This window comes from Rattus norvegicus, chromosome 5, assembly GCF_036323735.1.
Source record: "Rattus norvegicus strain BN/NHsdMcwi chromosome 5, GRCr8, whole genome shotgun sequence".
Taxonomy (NCBI): domain Eukaryota; kingdom Metazoa; phylum Chordata; class Mammalia; order Rodentia; family Muridae; genus Rattus; species Rattus norvegicus.
Window position 1 is genome coordinate 156,378,717 of NC_086023.1, and position 25,416 is coordinate 156,404,132.

Sequence of the window (25,416 nt, forward strand, 5' to 3'; positions counted from 1 at the left end):
GGAGAGACAGATTAACTTGGGGTGATTCAAAAATTATATAGGTTTGGGGACTGGGGTAGGAACATCCAGCATGGGCAGAGGTCATTGGCTGAAGGCTTAGGGTACCAAGATGCCTCATTAACATAGGGTATTCCGGGCATCTCAGGTGCTAGCTGAATAGATTCTTATAGGCAGAAAGGATGTTGAACCTGTAATCTTAAACAAGGCTTTGTGGCATTCTGCAAGTAGAGGGGTATGGGGTTTCTAGTTCCCCAGATATGGTCAGAGAAGGTGAGACCCTGGTGGTAAAGGGAGTCCGCCATTTTGCATGGATCCCAGAAGGCTATTGAGGACAATGGTAGATGATATCACCCTTAATTAGCAGGGCAACAAACTTAGTCTGAGGATCTTCTCTTAAGTAGCCAAGTGGGGTCACTGGTCCATCACAGCTTCAGCTGTCCATCAGACACAAACCTCGAGTCACCTGAGAAGAGGGACTGTCAGCTGAAACCTGCCTCGTGTTAGCAAACATGTCTGTAGGCATTTTCCTGGTTACAGGTTGACATGGGAAAGTCCAGCCCTTTGGGCCCTGCCATCTCTAGGCAGATGGTCTGGGCTACATAAGAAAAGCAGATGGGGTTGGGGATTTAGCTCAGTGGTAGAGCGCTTGCCTAGGAAGCACAAGGCCCTGGGTTCAGTCCCCAGCTCCGGAAAAAAAAAAAAAGAAAAGAAAAGCAGAGAGAGAGAGAGAGAGAGAGAGAGAGAGAGAGAGAGAGAGAGCGAGCCATGGGGAGCAAGCTAGTAAGGAATCCGTGGTTTCTGCTACAGGCCCCTGCCTTGCCTTGCCTTGCCTCGATGGTGGACTGAAATTCGTACACTTAAATAAACCCTTTCCTTTCTCAAATTGCTGTCAGTCATGCTGTAAACCTCAGCAACAGAGAGGCAAACTAGGACATCACCATTGCCATCCGGCACTCAGGAGGTTTATCTGTATGGCTCATAGCGGCTGTGGGGAATGAGAGGGGTGAGTCACAGAAGTAGGGAGGCAGCCACTGGGAGGAAGAGACTGAAGGCAGATATCTGAACTGACCATTCGGGACACTGCAGAAGGTATTAACTGGAAACTGGCTGTGTACTGAATCTGTGCGAGCCCAACTTTAATTTTAAAATGGTTGCCAGAGCAACACAAAAGTCAAAGATGCTCCCAGAGGCTGCCTGAGCGAAGCATCACAAACTCGAGAGCGTAAGTAACAGAAATAGATCCGTCTGGAAAGCAGGAAGGCTGAGGTCTGAGAGCAAAGCATTGGCAAGGGGTGGGCTTCTCCTGGGGGGTCTCCAGGAACTCACAGATGCTACCTTCCCTCTGTGTCCTCCCACTCTCCTCCCTGTGTGTCCCCATCTCCTCTTAGGATGACAGCAGCTATGCAGGTAGAGGGTCACCCTAGCGACCTCATTTTAACCCCATCACTCATCACTGTTTAAATCCCTTGACTCCAAACACAGTCACCTGTTTTTTGAGACAAGATCTCAAGTCACTCAGGCTGTCCTCAAAGTTGCTATATAACCAAGGACAACTTTGAACCTTGACCCCTGATCCTCCTGCCCCCCGTCTCCCACCTTCTGGGATCTCACGAGCATAGTCACATTCTGAAACAGCAAGGGTGAGGACTTGAACATATAAATTGGGAGGGGAGCCCGGTTAAATCCTCAACACACAGAAAGACTCTATGTCGAGAACATTCTTCCTACGTCAGTTTGCCCATTTTGGAATTAGCTGTACAAAATAATACACCCGGAGACTTCTCATGCCTGCATTCTCCTATTCGGTGTAAGGAAATCAACCCATGTTCTATACAAATCAGGGATGTGTTCTTTATGGTGGTTTCTGAATGCGTTTATTTTATGTGCATGGTGCTTTGCTTTTGTGTATGCACGTGCACCACACGCGTGCCTGGTATCCAAGGAATCCAGAAGAGGGGATCAGGCCCCCTACAGACAGTTCTGAGCCACTGTGTGGCCTGGAAATTGAACCCTGGTTCTCTAGAAGAGCAGCCAGTTCTTAACCACTGAGCCACCTCTCCAGCTGCCTATATGTTTTTAATTTTATAACTTATGAAAATAATCGGTTAAGTTAATAATTAGTTAGGGTACTAATACTGTAATGGTATTAATTAGTTGCTTTGCTATTACTATGATAAAAAAAATCATGACTGAAAGCAATTTAAGGGGCTGGAGAGATGGCTCAGTGGTTAAGAGCACCGACTACTCTTCCAGAGGTCCTGAGTTCAAATCCCAGCAACCACATGGTGGCTCACAACCATCTGTAATGAGGTCTGATGCCCTCTAGTGTCTCTGAGGACAGCTACAGTGTACTCATATAAATTTAAATAAATAAATAAATAAATAAATAAATAAATAAATAAATAAATATTTTTTAAAAGAAAGCAATTTAAGAATGAAAGACCTTATTTTGATTTACAGTTCCAGAGGGAAAGAGTCTATTGTGGCAGGAAAGATGCCCAGGAAGTGGAATGAGGCTATCAATCCTTGAAGCCTGCCTTCAGTGACACACTTCTTCCAATATGGCTATACCTCTTAAAGGTTCCGTAACCTCCCCCAAAATGCCACCAACTGGAGACCAAATGCTTAAAAACAAGCCTATAGGGGACATTACTCATTCTAGCCACCAAACTATGATGTGTATTTTACTGGAGGGAAAAGGTCATTTGACATTGGGGAACCAGCTTTTTGCCCAGGAGTTGGGGGTAGCTGGGCAACGTGTTCGTGATGTTTCCATGTCCCTGAGACAGACTGCCTGACATGCACAGCTCAAAGTAGGAAAGATTTCCCTTGGCTCACGGTTTCAGAGGGTTTGAATCCCTCTCAGACCAAATCTCAGATCACAGTGGCGGAAGTGTCAAGTGAAGGTTGTTCATGCCACAGCAGGCCAGGAAGCAGAGAGGGAAGCAGGAGATGGAGATGGGGGTGTGTGGGTTCCACCCTCAAAGCCCCGCCCCTTGTGGCTTCTTTCAGTCAGTTAGCTCCTACCTCCTAAAAAGATCCCATGCCAAAGAGCATCATTAGCTGAGGGAAACGGTCAAGACATGAGCCCATGGGTGACCGACAGTCACTCTTATTGTAGGTGCTGATGTTGTCATGGAAACGGCAAGGCCACATCCCTGTCAGGATCCCAGCTGCCTCCTAGAAGTCATCCTTTAAATCCACAGAAACAGGCCCAGGGGAGGAGAGAGGAGCCTGTCAGCATCAGTACTGGACACCTTGTGGACTTGTAAAAGAAATACGAGCTTCTCCTCTGGTTGGATAAGACCCAGTTCAACATTGAAAGAACACCGCCCTTGAATTGGGGGAGCAGCAGTATGAGATAGAAAGACCCTTACCTCCTAGTTCTGTCATCGGGCACCCTAATTATCTGTCTCAGACTAAAAATACTCTCCAGCAGCCTTCCAGCCTCGCTCTTCCCCTATTCACAACAGAACTCCCTCAAAAATAAGAATCTTCCTTCACCACCTACCCTTCCTCTGCTTCCTCCAAAGCTGGCATCATCATACCCAAACACAAACGCCATCCCACAAACCCACAAACACCATCCCACAAACCCACAAACACCATCCCACGAACCCACAAACACCATCCCACAAACCCACAAACACCATCCCACGAACCCACAAATACCATCCCACAAACACCCAAAAACACCACCATCCCACAAACACTCACAAATACCATCCCACAAACACCACCATCCCACAAACCCGCAAACACCATCCCACAAACGCCATCCCACAAACCCACAAACGCCATCCATGAACCCACAAACACCATCCTACAAACCCACAAACACCATCCCACAAACCCACAAACACCATCCCACAAACCCACAAACACCATCCCACAAATACCCACAAACGCCATCCCACGAACCCACAAACACCAAGGCTTCTGTGGACTCAGACCCAGGAGCCAGTTCCCCGTATGATACCACTCTAGCCCGCGGTAACTTCCCACAGTATCCTTACACGTTAAGTTCCTAAGAGTCTGTAGCTGTGCTTTGGGGGCTGGAAGCATGTTTAGTCTATGCTCACTGGAGCCCTGTGACTCTGGACAGATCCAGAAGCCAAGGTCCTCTCAGGTTATTTGGGGGAGGAGAGAGGGCTCAGTCAGTTAAAGAAAGAGAAAGAAAGAAAGAAAGAAAGAAAGAAAGAAAGAGAGAGAGAGAGAGAGAGAGAGAGAGAGGGAGGGAGGGAGGAAGGAAGAAAGAAAGAGAGAGAAAAAACAAGAAAACAAAAAACAAACAAACAAAAAAACGTAGAAAACTTTAAAAAACTTGCTGAAGAAGCATGAAGAAGGTCTGAGTTCAACTCCCAGAACTGTAAGGCTGACAATAGATGCTGGGCCACAACAGCCACCTTCTTCCCAAGTGCTGATCTGGTGCTCAAAATAACCTTAGGCTTGTCTGTTTGTCTGTGTGGGTCATCTGGGCTGAGTCTATTTTGTTTTTTATTTCCCATTTAACTAAATTAACTATTAAAAAAAGACGGGGCTAGGGTTGGGGATTTAGCTCAGTGGTAGAGCGCTTGCCTAGAAAGTGCAAGGCCCTGGGTTCGGTCCCCAGCTCCGGAAAAAAAAAAAAAGAAAAGAAAAAAGAGAAAAAAAGATGGGGCTGATGTGGAGGTGGGGGATTCGATATAGTGACGCATGCCTGTAATTCCAGTCCAGGCCTGTGAAAGAGTCTCTCCACAAAGTGGCGAGGTGTGACCCTGAGACCTCCGGCCTCCACAAGCACTTGCACACATATGTACCAACATCCACATGCAGACTGGGTTACATGTAAACTTGTACATGCAGGGGCACACACACACACACACACACACACACACACACACACACACACACACTGACCACTGGAGACAATGTGTAAAGTGCATGCCAAGCTTGGTGCTTCTCTAGCTGGTGGCGAACCTCAAACTAAGGTGACATGAGAGTCTTGGTAGAGATTTTCTTGCCTCATGAAAGACAACATGTGACCTGGAAGACCGTCTGGGCCTCTGCAGCCAGCCCGCTTCATGAGCCACCTGCTGCTGAGTGACCAGCCCAGCTAATACACGGTGATCTCTCTGTGGGGAGAAGAGGTTTGTCATTCGGGGGACTTGAATCTGTGTTCCCAAGGCTGTGCTCACTTATTTGGCTCAGAAAATGACATTTTATTATTTCTTTTAAAACGTAATTGTTATCTTATGCCAGTCAACATCCGGGTCTCTTCACCATCTCCTAACCTAATCATAGTCATGGAAACCATAAAGCCAACAGCTAACTTGCTGGTCACCTTTCCAATGACATTTTAGCCAACTAACGGGTTTCCATGCGTGCACCACAGAGCTAGAGAAGATTCATAAAGACCCAAGCCCATGTCCTCAATCTACACATTTCCCCTGCCCCCATCACAACCTCCTAGCAGGGATCCAGATGTGGAAGGGGACAGAAGTCATGGGTGGACCCTTACCACAAGCCATGAGCACTGACTACAGCACTGTCTTCACATCAGGGGCTCTGAGAGGCCCCATCCTGAGCTAGCCTTGGAGAAAAGTTCCCTGGGGGTGTATTGGCAGAGGAAGTGAGATTTAAGGGGCCCACGACTGTCTGAGAAATCCAGGCAGAAGTTCAGCATTTGAAACGTTACTGAGCCACTGTTAGTGTTAGGTGTCTTTATTGCAAGCCCTCTATTTTAAGCTTCTTTAAATAAGCTACGATGGTGGGAGTTCGAGGTGGTTTGATGCCTTAATTGACATCCGGTAGAGCATTTCCTGGACCCCTGGCTGCCTTGAACTAAGCACACAGCTACACTGGGCATTGCACTGAGACCCTGAAGAAGCTGCACAGTAAACACAGCTGCTTGCTGCCCAAGCACAACTCTGGGGTTTGACGTCCTCTTCTGGCCTCCACAAGCACTCACACATACAGAGAAAGACACAGATGCATGTGCACATACCAAGACACAGATACATGCACAAAAACACAGAGAAATAGAGTAAAATACATCTTTAAAAAAAAAAACAAAAACAAAAACAAAACACGGGCTGGAGAGATGGCTCAGAGGTTAAGAGCACTGACTGCTCTCCCAGAGGTTCTGAGTTCAATTCCCAGCAACCACATAGTAGCTCACAACCATCTGTGATGGGGTCTGATGCCCTCTTCTGGTGTGTCTGAAGACAGCTACAGTGTACTTACGATAAATACATACATACATACATACATACATACATACATACATACATACATACATACATACATAAAACCACTGCGGAACAGATTGCCTATCTTCTCTGATCCTGAGTTTTCTTCTCAGAAGAAAAAGTGTAACAAGGCCTTACCGACTTTGTAAGAACCATCTCCCATCCTGCTGCTCCCCGGCATGGGGTGCCATCAGGAAACAGCCTGAAAAATGACAGAAGATGGGCTTCTGTGCCTTTCCTCATTTTCTTCCTGGTTTGGGGGGTGTTTTATGAGGAAGGAAGGTGTAACAAATGTCATTTGTGCTAAAGAGGCCGCCAACGGCTGCGTGAATGGGGATTTATTACTCTGTAAGTGCTTCACTTGCAGAGGAGTGGACAGGCCCCGCCCTCCCAAGATGGCCACCTGCCTGAGTAGAGCCCCTCAGAGCGAGGGTGTTCCGGTTCCACCTCAGGGGGCAGTGGAGGGTTGGAACTGGTTTCGTGGAAAGGCTAAGAGGTGTGCAAGAGAGAACTTGGGAAGGGCTGAACGGATGAAGATGAAGGCTTCAAGAGGAGGAAGGTTTATTAAACAGGATACGGCAAAGCTGGTGGGAGGAACATCGTATGGCAGAGCTGGTGCGGGGACCACAATCAAGGCAAAGTTCCTGCTTCCAGGAGCCCCCGGGGCTTTCAGCCCCTCAAAGGGAGCAGCAAGTGCAGCCTCCCAGGAACCCCTAAGATCATGGGAGATGTGTGGAAGGGGCAAGGCTACTTGCTTTCTGGGGTGTCAAATGCCCTAGGAGAGGGGCTACAAGGATGGAAGTTATAGTACTCTAAAGATGTCCAAGGGGTACCCAAGATGTCCAGGACTGATCCCTGGAACCTGCAAATGGCCTCACAGGGGAAGTAGTCAGGAGTGAGGAAATTAAGGAAGACACAAAGAGGAGATTATCTGGGATTAGCAAGGTGGATCCTAAATGGAACCATATATTATTACAGGATGGAGGCAAAGGAAGCCGTTGCCACAGGGAAGAAAGTGGCATTGTCACTGACGCAAGATGCCACATGTCTGGCTCTGCAATATGGAGGATGTCAGAGACAGCGAGGGCACAGATTCTCCCCCAGAACCTCCTGAGGAGAGGGGGCCCTCTGCCAACGCCGTGGATTGTACACAGCAAAACTGATCTTGGACTCTGATCTTCACTGCTGTGAGAGAACCAGCGGGTGTTATCTTTAAACCGTCGGATTTTTAATGATTTGTTAATATGTCACAGGAAATGAAGACAGACAGACACAGTGGTGTTTGGGGAGGCCTGAAAGACCAGGAAGACAAGGGCGTGCCTATACTTGATTGACAGCTGATGCTGGAGCAGGTCCTGGGTAGAAAAGCTGCTAAGGGAGAAGCCAGGGTTCTGGCCTCCCAGTGAAAAAGCTTGAAGGTTTGAGAGGGGCGCAGATGGGCAGTGGCGAGGGAGGCAAACTGAGATTCCCCAGGACTAGGACTGTCCTTGATCTATTCAAACAAGCCCAGGAGACCCACAGTTCCTGGCAACCTAAATTTGAGTGCTACTTTGAGTGGAGAAGACTCCTCTTCTCCACTGGGAGTGGGAGGAGGAGGAGTGGGGGAGGAGGAGTGGGAGGAGTGGGAGGAGGAGGACAAGGAGGAAGAGGAGGAGGAGTGGGAGGAGTGGGAGGAGGAGGACAAGGAGGAAGAGGAGGAGGAGGAAAACATCTAAGGGTCAGGTGAGATGGCTCATCGGTTAAAAGGACTTGCCACCGAGCCTGATAACCTTAGCTCAATCCCCAGCATGGACATGGTACGAGGAAAGAAATGACTCCTGAAAGCTGTCCTCTGACCTCCACACGCCTGTGTGCCATGCACATGTGTGTGCATGCACAAAACACACACACAAGCAAATTAACATAATCTATTTGTTTTGTTTTGAGACAAGGTCTCACCGTGTAGCTCTGGCTAGCCTAGAACTCACTAGGTAGACTAGGCTGGCCTGAAACTTGTTCTGTAGACCAGGCTGACCTATATAGACCAGGCTGGCCTGGAACTTAGAGAGTAGATAAATGTAACCTTTAAAAAAGGAAATTCAGAAAAAAAAACAAAAGCAAACAAATAAACAACAATGACAACAAAAACAACGGCATGGCCCTGGCCAGCACCATCCACCTCATCTTTTGAGACTGAGTCTCTCACCTCACCTGGCACTCCTGAGACTCCTGATGAGGCTAGCTGGCAGCAGGCCCTGGGGGTTCTCTTGACCACAGCCCTCAGCCCCCAGTCCCAGGATTATAAATGTGTCACCACACCCAGCTCATGTTTGCAGGACAGGCATTTTATGGTACAAAGTTTATCTCCCAAGCCCTACTAATTTTTAATAAACCACCCTCCATTTTTACTCTGACCCACATGCCCTGATTGTTCTTGTTCTGAGACCCAAAAAACCTCAAATCCTGGCCAGTGCCCACGGACTGTGATATCCACAGTAACACATCGCTTGAGCAAGCCCAGACAGTGTGACATAATTGTCACATTAGCACAGGTCATCATAATACACTGGCAAGGTGGCAGCTGCAATTCCTTACCAATAAAATTGACCCAACGTCACCCTGATGTCAACGTCACCCTGTCCCCTTTCCGCTGCCCCAAAGCCTTCTCAGTCTACGGACAGGTCAGCCTGTCCTTCTCAGCTCAGCCTGTGGGACCCTCAATCCTGTTTTATAGAACAATCTGGTATCTTGTTCTAGACTCCCTAATAAGGCCAATTAAGAGCTTTAAACTAGGTTGTTGTCCTTTCGACTTTTGACCACACCACTAAGACCTGCTGACAGGTTGGACATGGGGTGGGAGGTTCAGGATGGCTGCAAGGGTTTCAGCCCAAGCAACTGGAAGTACATGTTGTCACAGCAGGGTGGGTCTGGAGGACGGCTTAATCATATTAAGTGAGATGCTTACTAGACGTGAGGAAGGAAAAAGAGGGTGTCCCTTCAAATCAGGCAGTTCAAGGAAATTCAATAAAGGACAGTGGGGAGCACAGGGAAGGCCAGGGAAGGTGAAACACTGAGACCATATTAGTTGCCCGGCCAAAAAACGTCAAAAGAGAGCCAGGGTCAGCAGTGAAGAGGGGCACAAGCTATCCAGACAGACAGCCTTCCTCTGCAGAAAAGGGTCCCAGGGAAAAACCAATCCTTTCATATTGAGGAGCCCCAAAAATGCAGCCACAGGGACATAAGTACATGAGGCTGGATGGAGATAGACAGAGATTGGAGGTCTAGTGAAGGAAATAGGGCAGAAGAAGCTCCCAAGAGGAGTGCTGTGTTTCTGATGAGGTCTGAGGCATTTCCCGAACATTCCGAGTCCACAGTAACCCATATGCACAATGACTGCCAAAGAACGCTGTCACCAGGGCAGTAAAATTGCAAAGGGATGAACCTTTGAATAGATTATTTCCAGAGGCTAGCTAGAGGGATGGAGTAGCATATCCTGTGACTGCAGAGGACCTAAGTTCAAATCCTGGTACCCACATTAGACTGCTCACAACAGCCTGCAATTACAGCTCCATGGGATCTGAACTCCTCTGATTTCCTCATACAGATGTGGAGATGTATACATAAATAAGGATGTAAGTAGATAGATAGATAGATAGATAGATAGATAGATAGATAGATACATAGATACATAGATACATAGATAGATAGATACATAGATACATAGATAGATACATAGATGTCTAGATAATAGATAAGATAGATAGATACATAAATACATAGATAATAGATAAGATAGATAGATAATAGATAGATACATAAATAGATAGATACATAGATGAGTAGATAATAGATAAGATAGATACATACATACATAGATAGATACATAAATACATAGGTAATAGATAGAAAATAGATAGATACATAGATAGATACATAAATACATAGGTAATAGATAGAAAATAGATAGATACATAGATAGATACATAAATACATAGATAATAGATAAGATAGATAGATAATAGATAGATAGATACAGAGATACAGAGATATATACATAGATAGATTTTTTTAAAAAGACTGTTTCCAAAGACAGAAATTGTATGTTTAGCCTGAGAGGCTCCAGTCTCCCCTCCATCAGGGTTTTAAGCCTCCACACTCCCCTTTGAGACAGCGTCTCAAGTAGCCTAGGCTAGCTCAAACTCTCTATGTAGCAGAGAATGACCTTGAATTGCAGGCATGCACCTCCATATTAGGTTTGAGGTGGCGTTGGGGACCAAGCCCAGGTCCTCATGAACACTAGGCAAGCAGAGCTACAGCCCCAAGCCCCAGATCCTCCTTTCCTCTCTGGCTACTCTGTCATCTGCACTTCAGGCTTCCTCCCTTACTTAAGCCCAGTTCCCCTAAGCTTGGCCCTAATCTTGTCCTCTCCCAACCTCCCTTTCTAAGGTAGAATGTGAACACAACTGCTAGCTCGCAGGCATTCCCAGTAAACCATGAGGTTTACTCCCAATGGCGGAGCAGGGAAAGAAAGGACGGTGCCCCTTCATGAGTTCTGTGAACTCATCTTCGTATTCAAGACTCTCTTCCCAAACTTTTCCTGTTTTAAATTATGTTCTATTTGTTTTTACGAGCGTGTGTGTGTGTGTGTGTGTGTGTGTGTGTGTGTGTGTGTGTGTGTGTGTTTAAATGTATGCAACAGGCATGTGCATGACAGAGCACATGCATGAAGGCAGTGAATCATGTACAGGAGTTGGGTCTCTCACCATGTGGGTCCCAGGAATCAAAACTCAGGTCAGCAGGCTTGGCAGCAAGTCTGCTTGTCCACTGAGCCCCGCCCAGAGGGAAACCTATACTTATATATCGTTTAAGTCAGCATTATCTGGGATTCTTATTAGTCATAGCTTGACTGTGATCTGATCGGATGGAAAATGCAATCTATGGTTTATTTCTAGTTTTCAATCGTTTGCCCAGCACAGCAGAATCACAGTCTGCAATCACTTCAAAGAACATGACAGAGATTCCAAGGACAAACCCCACCAACAAAGTGACCCTGGTTAAATATGAGCCCTCTCTTGTCATCCACGTCATGAGAGTGAAGTCTGGAAATTTGCCCAATTCACGTATTATGAAATGAACATCTCCCCCCTGGTTTTAACAGGCTTACAAAGCAGTGTCCTATGTTTGTCTGATAGCCACTCATGACCAGGCTGTGTGAAACCTTCAAACTGTATGTAGAGCCAGTAATGCTGGGCAGTGGTGGCTCATACCTGTAATCCCAGCATTTGGGAAGCAGACGCAGGAGGATCTCTGTGAGTTTGAGGCCAGCCTGGTCTACAAATTGAGTTCCACGACAGCCAGGACCACAGAGAGAAATCTTATTTTGAAAAAAATAATAAACAAGCTCCCCCCAAAAAATTATAAGATGTGGAAGCAAATTGAGGGAGGTCATTCATTATCTTTTTTTTTTTTTTTCCGGAGCTGGGGACCGAACCCAGGGCCTTGCGCATGCTAGGCAAGCGCTCTACCACTGAGCTAAATCCCCAACCAGGAATCCTCAGTTGGTAGAGCGGAGGACTGTAGGTAGAAGAGGTCATTCATTATCAAGCCCACCCTTACACAGGCCCACAAGAGTGGGCACCCTCATACTCACCCCTCATTTCCTCTTCTTTCTTGTCAACCCTAGTACATCATCTTTCTCTTAAGGCAGTGGTCTTGACACTCGAGGGAGCATCAGAATTATCAAAAGGAGCCAGTAAGTTTTACTTCCAGGGCCCAATCCACAGAGCTTCTGACCCAGCAGGTCTGGGTGGGGATTAAGAATCCGCATTTCTATAGGTCCCTGGGCTGACAAAACACCTGAGAAGAGCAAGTTAAGGAGGGAAAGGTTTACTCTGGTTCAAAGTAGCTCCAGAAGACACCGTCCATCATGGTGGGGAAGCATGGCCGCTGGAACATGAGGCAACCTGTCACATCCCATCCACAGTAAGCCTGTCACATCCAGTTCACAGCCTGTCACATCCGGTCCACAGTCAACCTGTCACATCCAGTCCATAGTCAGGAAGCTGGGAGATGAACTTGGGTGCTCCACTAACTTCCTCTTTTGTATTCAGCTGGGACCCCAGCCTAGGGAATGGCGCCACCCACATAGAGAGTGGGTCTTTCCACCTCAATCACTCTCCAAAAATCTCTCACAACATTCCCAAAGAGTCGTTCCCATGGTGATCAAGGTGACAGGATGATTGTGGCAGCTGACGCTGATTACAGTGGTAGGGACCACGTGGTCTCTTTTCCTGTCTTCCTGTATTTATTTCATTTTCCCTCATTCACTGTTCCTGCTTGGGATTCTTTTTTGGAAAGAAAAAAAAAATTAAGTGTACTGAGTCACACTTCTCAAGTAACTCTGGTCTCTTTTTAAGCTCCTCTTACAATCTGGATCCTAGAGACCGAATGGTATGACATTGGTTGCTTTCACTCCCTGACCCTCGAGTCAACAGGAACCTTACTCAACCGTGTTAATTTCCGAGCCTCGATGTATGTAAGATGACATCATACAAAAAGCATCCATAACTTTTTTTTAACCTTCCATGGCGGAATCTGGCAATTAGTCGTGACCTACCTTCTACAGCCCAGCTCTCCAGAACTAACCTGTTTAAACATTATATATGTATGCATATGGATGGATGGGGGTGGTGTATGCACAGGTGCGTATGGGTGCCCAAGAAGGCCATAGGAAGTTGTTGGTTGGAACTAGAGTTAGAGATGTTTGTGAGGTACCAGACCATGTCCTTGTGAGCTACCTCTCCAGCCCCCAGGGCTAGCCCCTGCTTTCTAGTAGAACTGATCACGGCTTTAAATGGCTTCCTGGATGCCGGTTCATTCTATGTTGAGAATCCTCCAAGATAAGAAAACTCTAGAGCATTGTTCTTAACCCAGGGTGACTGGCTGCCCTGGGACCCTTGGAAATGTCTGGAGAGCATGTTCCTGGTGTGGCTGGGTGAGGGCCGTGTATTGCTCAGCATCCCATGGGTTCAACAACCCCAAAGATGAATCGACCATTGAAAAAGGTCACTTGGTATTGAGGATGAAAACCTACCTCAGAGGGATCAGACCTTTGTCTGATGGGTGGGGGTTTGGGGGCGGGGGCTATCTTGGCACCCACAGTACGGCCTACATCTTAATCTTCAATTCAGACCAAATGGGCCAGGAAGGGACGTCCTTAACAAAATCCCCCCTGCACTTTGGGCAGTGCTGTCCTCTATACAACACACAGGGATTTAGCTAACCTTAAAGAACAGGCCTGAGGGTTGGGGATTTAGCTCAGTGGTAGAGCGCTTGCCTAGCAAGCAGAAGGCCCTGGGTTCAGTCCTCAGCTCCGGAAAGGAAAAAAAAAAAAAAAAAAAAAAAAGAGCTGCCGCGCTGTGCCTGCAGCATTTGCAGACTGAAGACTTGCTTTCCCCAGAAAGGTCCCTCACTCCTCTATCTGCCTTCCTCAACACCAGTTCTCCCTTGAGCTCAGCCCGGATCTGTGGAGTTCAAGGTCAAGTTGCACTGGCCTGAATATTAAAGCCTTCGGAGTCCACCGTGTGCTTGGGCCTAGCACTACCTCTGTGCTATATGCTCCTCCCTCTGACCCTGCTGTGTCTCCTGAGAACGTCTTGGAAGCTTACCTCAAATGCCACTTGCATCTGTCCGCCCCCTTGTTTATCGAGCTCCTAGATCAGTCATCAGCTCAGGGGCTTGGAGACAAGGTCAGTAAAAAATACCCTGCTTCCGCATCCTGATTTGGACCAATTAAGAGACACGTGAGTCATCGAGTAGAGATCAAATTACTCCCGACTTCAAAAAGGGTTGACTAAAGCTAAATTGGAGGAGGTAGCTGATGACTGTGGAAGCAGCAAACATCCCTAATCCCACTTCCTTAGAATTAGATGACTAACCAGCTAGGCTGTCGGTACTGCTGAACAACCAGAGTGTGATGGCTAAGCTGGCCATGCAACTGGAAGGGAGCCCAGGCGTGCACTCTGTGGGTAGGCAATGTTGTACCACCAAGGGGTCTGGGGGTGCAGGCGGGGTTGAGCTTGTCATACCCAGAGTTCTCTGCCAAATTTGTGCATCACGGAAGGCTCAGGAAGGAATAAGGGAATGGGGAGTGGGAACCTGGGAGTGTTACATCGATGGATGTTCTACACGTCAGAAGGAAACATCATGAACAGGGCATAAGAGTTCCCACATAAGAACACCTGTCCTCTCAGGCTGGGGATCTCTGTCTAGCATGCACAAAGCCCTGGGTTTGATTCACAGAGCCCTATAAAACTGGACACAGCGGCACACAGCTGTGATCCTAGGACTCAGGAGGTAGAGGCTGGAGGAGCATAAGTTCAAAGTCATCCTTGTTGACATATTGTGTTCTAGGACAGTCTGAGACGCATGGGACTCAAAGCAGCACGAACAAAATTAAAAACAAAAACAAAAAAAGAAAGCACCAACCCATCCCTTGTTACAATATAAAAGTTTACTTTGAGCTCACCTCTCTTTCCAATGTTTGGAAAAGTCTCCCGTGAAATCATCAGGGCCATGAGCCTTTTAAAAGTAAAAGCACTTGGCAGTTTTCTGCTTTCTTTTTGCCCCCCTCTGCTAATGCATTTGGGATCCCACTTCTGTATCTTTTGTGAGGTGTCCTCTCTTCCCTGGCTGCCATTTATGAGCACACTGAGTTCCTGGCCGTGGGGTACTCTGTGAGGCCACCATGGGCTTTTCACCATTGCAGAGTGACTGCAGTCTTTAACCAACAGAACCCATCCCTCCATCTTTGTTTGTGGAGGCTTCACTCACCGTAGGCACAGCTCTCTAAACGATACTTGGATTTTTGCTTTCGGTGCAGTAAGTACAAATGGTCCTTGATTTAAGTGCGTTTAGTTTATTTTCAAGGTTGTAACATACGCAGTTAAGTTACACAGCGTTCCTACGGAAGCTTATATTGTGTTACCTATGCCACGGCTACTCTGGAGTTTTCTTTGCCCGTTTTATTTTGCTTTCCACTTAGGAAACTTCCGTAGTGAAGCCAATCGTTAACCTGAGCCCCACCTACATGCAATACCTGAAGCATCCAGAAGAGGGCATCAGATCTCCAGAGAACTGAAGTAGTTGAAACAGCAGGGTTGAAGGTCCTTGAGGAAGAATCCCTCCCTCATAGTCAGCCTCAGACTCCAAGTCCTCCTGCCTCTGCCGCCTCTCATCTTAAGGGGACATATTGTCATTGCTTCTCCTTAGATAGCTGGCCATGTCAAAAGAGGGAGGACACATCGCTGTTGCCCTCCGCTGAGGCACAGCGGGGCCTGTTCTAAGTTCCTCCATACGGGGTGAAACAGCAGCCGTTGGGGTGTATTTTACCCTGGGTGACACCACTGTACACAGCAAACAGCATTCAGTTCCATTTTGATCAAGAAGGCAGGGGAGAGTGATGGCATCGTATGCATGCAGACGCCACCCTGTGCAGCAGCAGTCAGGAGACAGGGACAGATAATAATAACTACTTCCTAAAAGTTAAAAAAGCCCCACCTGATATACTCACCATGGGTGCGTGAATATTTAAACCCAAGTGAGAAATTGGCCAAACACATCAGAATGAGGTCATGGAGCTTTCTTCTGGGCCCCATAAAAATGACACCTACTACTAAAATACCAGCGGTCCTGCAGACCTGCCCTCCAGCTACCTAGTGTGGGGGTCAAAGGGCCAATAGACAGGGAAGCCCCAACCATCTCAGAGGCTCCCCGATGTTTGATAAGGCCCAACCCAGCAACCATCTGCACATCCATCCATCTATCCCTTTATCCACTCAAAGTCTGGACCTCACTTCCACGTTCCCACGCGTCTGCAGTTAGGATCAGCCCCACCCTGTGGTTGGGTCAGACTCAGCAACTCAGGACCCCCAGGTCAGCTTCCCCTCTCTCCCAACAATTCTCCACCTAGGTGTGTTGTATATCTATCATCCTCCTGCAGCAACACTGGATCTCTGTCAGCTTCCCCCTCTGCCTCCAGGAAGGCCTCTAAACTCTCTGATCTCTGGTGCCTCTTTAACCCTGTTTGCAGCCATTCTGTAATGTACATGTAGCAGATAGATAGATAGATAGATAGATAGATAGATAGATAGATAGATAGATAGATAGATAGATATACATAGTGTGTATATATATCATATATGTCATATCTATTCATGCACACACACATGCACACATGCACACACACATGCACACGCACATGTGCACATGCACACACACACGCACACATGCACACATATTCAACTGTGCAGCATGTGCTCTGTATTCTGAGTTCGGACTAGCAGCTAGGACTAGAATGAAGGAAGCTGTGGTTGCTAACAGCCGTGCTTTCTAGGGAAATCAGGACAACTCGGTAAACGACAGCCAGCGAAATGGACAGAACCTGTGGGTCTATGGCTACTCAGTAAACTCAGACATTGTGGGAAGACGCAGATGTGTCCACCTACAGTTCTGGTGGATCGTGTTCATGACAGCTACCCTAAAATTTATATTTAAAATTCTATGTGAAAGGGCAGCTGCAGATTAAAGACTGGACAAGAGGGAGGAAAATGGAGGCAGCGGGGCTTCGTTGAGACCCATTAAGGGAAGAACATATCAGTCTAATAAAGCCTAACTCTGTGTGCATGCACACATGGGTGTATACACATGCACATACACATACACGCACACACAACATGCACACATGCATACATACATACACAGCATGCACACACATGCATGCACACATACACATTTGCACACACACATACACACACGCATGCACGCACACACACAAGCACACCCACATGCATACACACATACACACATGCACACACACATATATATATATACATGCACATACAACAAGCACACATTCATGTATACCCACATGCACACACACTAGCATACACACACAAGCACACATAACATGCACATACACACACAACATGCACACACATGCATGCATACATGCACACATGCACACATGCACACACAACAAGTACACACTCATGCATGCACACATACTCATGTACACACACACACAGCCATACACATGCATACCTGTGCTAGCACTCCCTCCCCAACCCCTGGTGCTGGGGCTGGAGACACGCGCCTCCACACCTGCTTAGAGGTGAACGCTAGGGATGCGAACTCTGCCCCTCTTGCTTGTTCAGCGATCAGTTTACCCTCTCCGCCCTCGCCCAACCCCACACACGGCTATTTTGTTTATGTGCTTCTTAAATGTTTGTGTTTCTTTAATTCGTTTAAATCTGTTCTGCAACATGATTTTTTTTTTCTTTAATCAGAAGAATGGGATCTGGGCTGTATGCATCTCTGACCTGGGTGGAGATGTGAACTGTCAGGAAGATCGTAAGATTGCCATCTGACAGGAAGCTTTCAGGTCAAGAACAAGGACGGATTATTATCCCCTTCCTTAAGCGTTAACCCAAATAGGCCTGTCAATCACCGAGACAGAATGCTGCTGAGGAGAAGGCAAGCCTGTGCGGGCGACTTTGGGTCAGAGGTTAAGAGAGTTTGCTGTTCTTGCAGAGTCCCTGAGTTTGGTTCCCAGCATCCATATCAAGCAGTTCACAGCCTCCCATAATCCTAGCTCCAGGGGATCTGATGCCCTTTTCTGGCCTCCATGGACACTGCATCCATGTCCATAAATCCTAGACATACACGTACATATAAATATGTATGTATAGAATTTAAAGCAAACTCCCTAAGAAAAATAAGATAGAATAAAATCTACCTAAACATGTAAGTCAGGATGGTGGGCTCTTGTAGTGATAATTTAGCTAAACTCTTTGTATTCCCAGCAGGTCACGTTCACAGCCACCCACCAGAGGCCTCTGGATTCACAAATGAAACACACACACACACACACACACACACACACACACATACACACACACACACACACCAACATACCAGTTAATTTTGATATGCCATGACTAGCTTGATGGTTGAACAGTCTTAAATCTTACCCTGCTAGCAAACGCTCCCCTCCGGTACTCCTGAGTTAACATCTTTTAAAATCTAGATTTCATCTCTGCTACCCAGGCCCAATCAGGGAAGTGGCCCTTGTGGACACCTACCCTGAATTCTCACATGTTGGTAGGTCTTTAGGTTTGGTCTTTCTTCTTCCCTGTCATGGCCTTCTCTGCCCCTTCCTCTCTCCCAGTTCCTAGCCCATGCAAATCTAAAAGTCCTGCCTCAGTCTACCTACCCAGCTGTTGGCTCTTTATTGATCGATCAAAACCCAACTGGGGACAAGGACCTTCAGTGTTCCCTTCAAATTCCTGATTTTGGGGAGCCAGATAAATTCAAAGCATCAGAGCCAATCCCCAACATTTCAACTTTTCTGTCCAAATTTAAAAGGGGGAGCTCTTCTCTTAAACGTTAATTAAACATAACCATAACAATTATGTAAGTTAGAAAGTGTGATATTGTTGGGAGCGATGCCCTTGAAACCCTCCATTATTGATGTTATTATTATGGTTAGTTAAGTATGACTGGGTTCATGGAAAATCCCCAGCCAGCTGCAGAAGATTAATACAAATCTGGTGGTCAGGATGAATAATAATATGATAAAGTTCTGACCTTGCTGAGAAATACATCTGACGTCAAGATGCCCAATGTGATGACCTGTAACCTTTCTGAAAAACCAACATCCTATTGATGTCAGCTGACCACACGAATACTGTGTCCTTGGCCTGAGTAAATGTTTCCCACTTCCCCCCTCCCTCTGTTACCCCTGCTATGGTATAAATTCAGCCTTGGGAAAAATAAAATTGTCGCCTTGATCAGACTCTTGTCTTGGCGTCCTTCTTTGCGTCTCTTGTCCCCCATTCTCTTCCAGGTACCTTCAGCACCCTCGTTGACATGATATACAATTAACGTCCAGTCCATCGTATTTGTCAGTTAAAGTACCCCACCACCTATCCTAACTAAAGAGCTTATAATTCTATACCTGAATTATGTTCTGATTTTAGCTTGTATCACCATCTGAAACCATCCTTTTATCTCTATCATCTCTCTCAATATTAAACAACTTGAGTTCGATTATGAGACTACAACTAGTCTTCAACCCCACTGGAAATATGAGAACCAATTAAATATTACCTGAATATTTAGGAAGCACAAAACATAGCTTCAAAAACTTAAATTGTAGAAACAGCTGACTACAGCAACAGTCCCCTATTCCTCAAAATGTCAGAGCATCTGTCTTCAGCCTTCTGGCCCAGAGCCATCTGGCAGACCTTGAAATGAAGCAGGAATATGAAGGACTAGCTTACCCTGTCTTGGCAGAGCTTAGCAGTCGACTATTGCACATTTGTTTATCCTCTTTAGACAGTATTTTATCTGCAGATGAACAAAGCAAGTTTTGTCCAGTGGCTACCTTGCCATTACTGGAGCAACTCCAAGTGGAGGTTTTGATGCTCAATTTCTTCTTTGGACCAGACGTGTCTCACTGTCAAATGATCCTTAATAATATAATAATATGGGGCTGGGGATTTAGCTCAGTGGTAGAGTGCTTACCTAGGAAGCGCAAGGCCCTGGGTTCGGTCCCCAGCTCCGAAAAAAAGAACCAAAAAATAATAATAATATAATAATATTCAGTGTCACATTGTGTAGATTTCTGATGTTTTTTAAGAGTATCTCTCTACGTAAAGTATGTCTGAACTGTTAAACTTTAACTACTCTAAGGCATTTATATTTGAGTAAATTGAAAACTTTTATTATAATTAAATGAGAATCCAAGATAACCATAAACATAAACATCTATCTGGCCCTAAACTTCTGTTACTTAACCATCCTAAATAGTTTGTAATAGCAACTATTAGAAGGACTGGGTCTAAGCCCTGTCTTCTTGAGTGAGTTGCATAGGCACAATGCCCATCTAAGAGTAACATGATGACGACTATGACTGGATCCATCTGAAAGACTGGATGAGGCAAGATCATCAGGAATCAGTAGCAACTCCTGAAGCTGTTCCGGAAGCAAGTCTCTGGACAGCATCAGGAAGCATGGTGCTCGAACAGCAGGTCATATCAGCGTCCTTGAGGATGAATCTTATTCCTTCTTTGAGCAGGCGAAAGACAACTATATCTTTTTATAAGTTAATATGATCAATAACCAATCGTAATGAATCCTCACTCGTGCCATAGGAAGGAGGGCACGAAGAATCTTAAGGATTCCATAACCAACAAGATTTGTGGTCTGACAGTAGCTGAAGTTTTGGCTAGAGACAATTTTATTTTCAAGCCAGTTACTGGGCTGCTCCATGTCAGGGAGAGCAGCAGATCAAATTACCTGTCCTGTTTGGTTCTCTCGAAGTTTTCTGTTGGATCTTCATAGGGTCTACCCCTGTCCTGTTTGATTTTCTTGAATTTTTCTCTTTTTTTTTTTCCGGCAAGATCTTCAAGGGGGATCCACCCCTGTTATATCTGATCCATGTCACTCTGGAAGGGGTCCAAAGCCTTTTCTCGTTTCCTGTCAACACAATTACAGAGCCTCTCTCCCAAAACACCATGTCCTTGGTCCAGTAACCGGAAATCATTAAAGGTACAGCATGACCTCTCTCCCAGAGGAATTATAATATGACCACCAAACTCATAACCACACACCATTTGATGATTAAAACAATTCAAAGTATTTAGCAACAACCTAAACAAATGTCTGTTGAGACAGTGCTTCTCCACCATCCCCTGCATGTGACCTACAACTTAAGATCAAAAGCTTCAGTTATTCATACGTCATTGTAAACTTAAACCCTCCCTTCTGTGGAGATTGATATCTCTGTGGGTACATAGGGTAGTATGCCCTTTTCTCTTTATATAATTGTCGTGGCCTAAGTTTCTACTGTCTGAGATAGATTAGGCTCCCGATCCCCTGCTTTTCAACATAGATTTTAAAGATCAAAAACCTTGATTATTTATACATCTATATCTGCTTATTATATAAGCTTATTTCCAGACTCTATTTTTGTCATACCAAGCAAAGAAATCCCATGTAGACCATGTTCAAAGATCCCAAGTATTTGCCCTGGCAAGACCTTTCAAATCTTCTCTGAAGAATTTGTTTTTTCATTCAATACACTTAAGAACATTTAAACAATTACCAATTACACGACCAAACCAGCTCAGTCAGTCAACAGGTTCTCCAGGGCAGGAATGAGGATTAAAAAGAAAAGAAAAAAAAAAGACAATTAAACAACACTTAACAGAACTCCAGCCAGTTCTGAGGCCGAAGCAGATTTTTTTATTTTCCAATCTGCTTTTGTACCACTTTTTTTTTCTTTTTCTTTTTTTCAGAGCTGGGAACTGAACCCAGGGCCTTGTGTTTGCTAGGCAAGGTACCACTTTAATTACATGCAGAATAATAATATCAGTTCTGAGTCAAGGAACAAGAAAGACAATAAAAAAAAAATCCTGCAAACACCTTTCTAGGGGCTGGTCAGGATGACCAAAGGGCTGCCACACATACTTCCCCTGAACCTGCTCTGAGCTTTGCATTAACTCAAATGTAAAGGTTCTTAATCTGGGCCCATTGCCTGAGTCCAGGCCCAAAGTCAGATTCTGGCCCTGAGCTTATTTCCTTTGCCCTGATAATGTCAGACTCCTCCCAGTGTCTAAAAGGAAGTGGCCCCAAAAGGCTCCCTACAATTATACTCCCTTCTATCCTAAAAATGAATAAATCAAATTTTATTTATCCCTATCCTTTTTTTTTTTGCTTGTAGTAAGCAGGCTGCATCTACCATCTAACTCTCTGCCTCGGAGCAGCCACATCCTGTCTCTTTGCACAGCAGGCGCTCTCAGATACACATTTCCCTGACTGTGCCCCCAAGATCACCAGGAATTCTTTCATGTTCTCAAGCAACAGTGTTGAAAGCGTAAATGTTTGCCGAGGTGGATACAGCGAATCATTTTTCTCTTTATACATAAGGGGTTGGTAGCCAGGCATTGTGACCGTATTTTGAATGTCTTCAGGCAACTCAAGGGTGGCTCCCACTGCTCTGGAGGCTTCTTTATTTATGTTGGAAGCTTTCCTGGGAGCTCCTGGGTTGGTCAGCTTTCACTTTGAGATATATACCTTTTGTATTTCCAGCTTTCTCACACTCTGAAGAATTTATTTTAATTGGTGTGTGTGTGTGTGTGTGAGAGAGAGAGAGAGAGAGAGAGAGAGAGAGAGAGACAGAGACAGAGAGAGACAGAGAGACAGAGAGACAGAGAGACAGAGAGACAGAGACAGAGGGGTTGCAAGTGCATACAGAGACCTGAAGAAGGCATCATATCATATCCCCCCGAGCTGGAGTTACACATCGCTGTGAGCTATCTATCCAACGTGGGTGCTTAGAACCATTTGGGTTCTCTAGAAGAGCTGCAAGCTCTCTTGAATGCTGAGCCATCTCAGTCCTCTCTCGTACTGTTTTCATTTGAGGTGGTGAGGACTCCAAAGCCCAGGACTGTTTACTTGCTCTCCATGCGCTCTACCACTGAGCTGCATCACTAGCCCGGCGTTTACTTCTTCTCAGGCAGGCACTTCTCAGGCTCTCCATTTCTCTTTCAATAAACAAACTCAGAGTTCTGGGAGGCTTGGAAGGCATGGTGCTATCAGGACCATCCTTGGTATGTTGTAAGAGTGATACATGGATTGAAACAATGTTTCCTGAGGGGCTGGAGAACTGGTGTAGTGGTCTAGTGATTGGCTCCCAACAGCCACATTGGATAGCTCTCAACCACATGTAACCCCATTTGGATTCTGAAGGAGGAGTCAACCAGCTTCCATCTGCTCCCCTTGGCAACAAGGATGGGGTCGGACTGAGCCCATAGAACAAAGTTAAAGACTTCTGAAATCTGAAGAAGGTCAGCTTTCTCCCCTTTCCTCAAAGGAGGGGAGGAAGCAGGAGGTCCTGACACATGGGACCATCCTCCAACCACAGAAGTAAGCTTAAGAGCAGATGATACTGAGAAAGAAGAGGGGAGAAAAGGACCAAAAGGCAAGCAGAACATGTTCCATCATCCAACCAGGTCTGGAGGCTCCTCCTGTACTTTCAGATTCTTTATCGGCTCTAACTAGTAGGTGCTGCTCTTGCTCGCCAGTGTATCCGCAGTACAGAGTAGATCTCCAGCACAGCGTAGGTCCCTAGCAGAGAGTAGATCTCCGGCACACAGTAGGTCCTCTGCATTGAATAGGTTCTCAGTTTAGTTTATTGACTGAAGAAGAATTAATAAGGTCACTGCCCTGTGATGGTTCATCTTCATCATCACCCTGACAGAATTTACAGTCACCATGGAAACACACTCCTGGGCATGTTTCTGAAGAAACTTTCAGAAAGTTTTAAGTGAGGAGGGAATGTGGCTGGCATCATTCTAAGGGCAGGGATGAATGAGAAGCAAACTGAGCACCAGCTTTTCTCCCCCCCCTCCCTCCTTCCCTCCCTCCCCCTCCCCTTCCCCCTTCCCCTCCCCTCTCCATTCTCCCCTTCCCCCTTCCTTCATGAAGGCAGAAGCGATATGAGCAGCTGCTTCATGCTCCTGCCCCATGTCTTTCTGTCACAGCGGACTGTGCATCCTTGAACTGTGAACCAGAACACCCTTAAGTTACTTTTGTCTGGTATTTTGTCACAGCGACTGGAAAAGTGACAAACACAGCTGCTTTGTTCAGAGAGCTCCACGGGGTCCTTAAGACTCTAGGAGACATCAAATGCCTATGACAGGAAGTGAATGATGTCAGCTGGCTGGCAGCACAGTGCTCATAGCTGTCTAGGGAATGAGTAAATCATAGCCTTTGATTTGATGGTGATGATTGTAAACTAAAAGAGGGCTGTGTGTGTACATGTGTGTGCCTTGTACATGTGTAAGCATGTGTACATGTGTGTACCCATGTGTATATATGTGTTGTATTGTGTACATGTGTGTATATGTGTGTGCATGTATGTGTGTGTACATTGTGTATGTGTGTGCCTGTCTATGTGTGTATGTGTGTATATACATATGTGTGCATATGTACATGTGCATGTGTGCATGTGTATGTACATGTGTGTGCACATATGTATGCCTGTCTGTGTGTATGTGTGTATGTATGTGTGCATGTGTATGTGTGTTATATAAGTACATACCTGTGTATGCATGTGTGTACATGTGTATACCCGTGTGTGTATTTGTGAGCACATGTGTATATGCATATGTACATCTGTACATGTGTATGTGTGTACATGTGCACATGTGTGCACGTGTGTACATGTGTGTGCACCTGTACTTGCAGGTATACACACCCATAAATGTGCATGAAGAGGCCAGAGGAGGACATCAGGTGTCCTGATGGTTCTAGACCTGTAAAGACACACTTGAGTATTTATGTGGGTGTCAGGGATTTAAACTCAGGCCCTCAAGCTTATGCAGCAAACCCTCTCACCCACTGAGCCCAGTCCCCTGAAACTCCTAACACCTTTTTATTATTTTAGATGTGTAGCCCAAGCTGGCCTTAAACTGCTACAAACCCAAAGATTAACTTCAGCTTCTGATCCTCTTGTCTCTGCCTGCTAAGTGCTGGGGTTCCAGACGTGCACCCACACACCCAGTTCACACAGTGCAGGGCATCAAATCCAGGGCATCATATATATGTACATGTGTATATGTGTGTGCCTGTCCATGTGTGTATGTGTGTATATACATGTGTGCATATGTACGTGTGTATGTGTATATGTGTGTGTACACATGTATGCCTGTCTACATGTGCATGTGTGTATATACATGTGTGCGTATGTACGTGTGTATGTGTGACATGCGTATATGTGTGTTCATGTGTGTGTACATGTGTATGCCTGTCTACATGTGTATGCATGTGTTCTATGTATATGTACTATACCGACTAAGCTACATGTCCAGCCCCACCAAAGATACAAATTTGTACCAAGAGCAAGAAAATGGCGCTATGGGTCTGAGCTCCTCAGTGCTTCATACGCGTTCATCCTGGCCTCCCTGCCAACCACTCCACCCTAGCCCCCCGCTCCTTCCACACTCCAACCATCAAGTAGAGACAGTGGCCCTGTGAACATGCCTTTCCCCAGTACAGTGAATGCCTTTACCTGCCCATAGCACCTGCCTTCCCTGGACCTAAGATAGGGCATGAGGAAGAGGAGAGAGAGAGAGAGAGAGAG

At 46.0% G+C, this 25,416-nt stretch overlaps 1 protein-coding gene across 1 annotated transcript in view; it reads right to left on the reverse strand.

Moving 5' to 3' along the window:
• Nucleotides 1-14,349, reverse strand: part of Pla2g5 (phospholipase A2, group V) — a 68,438-nt gene extending 54,089 nt beyond the window's left edge. Inside the window, exons 1-2 of the mRNA XM_063287254.1 lie at nt 14,297-14,349; nt 11,860-12,065 (exon numbers count right to left, since the gene is read on the reverse strand). The gene's annotated coding sequence lies outside the window, so the exon portion shown is untranslated. The remainder of the gene's footprint in view (nt 1-11,859; nt 12,066-14,296) is intronic.
• Between the last annotated feature and the right edge of the window lie 11,067 nt (nt 14,350-25,416).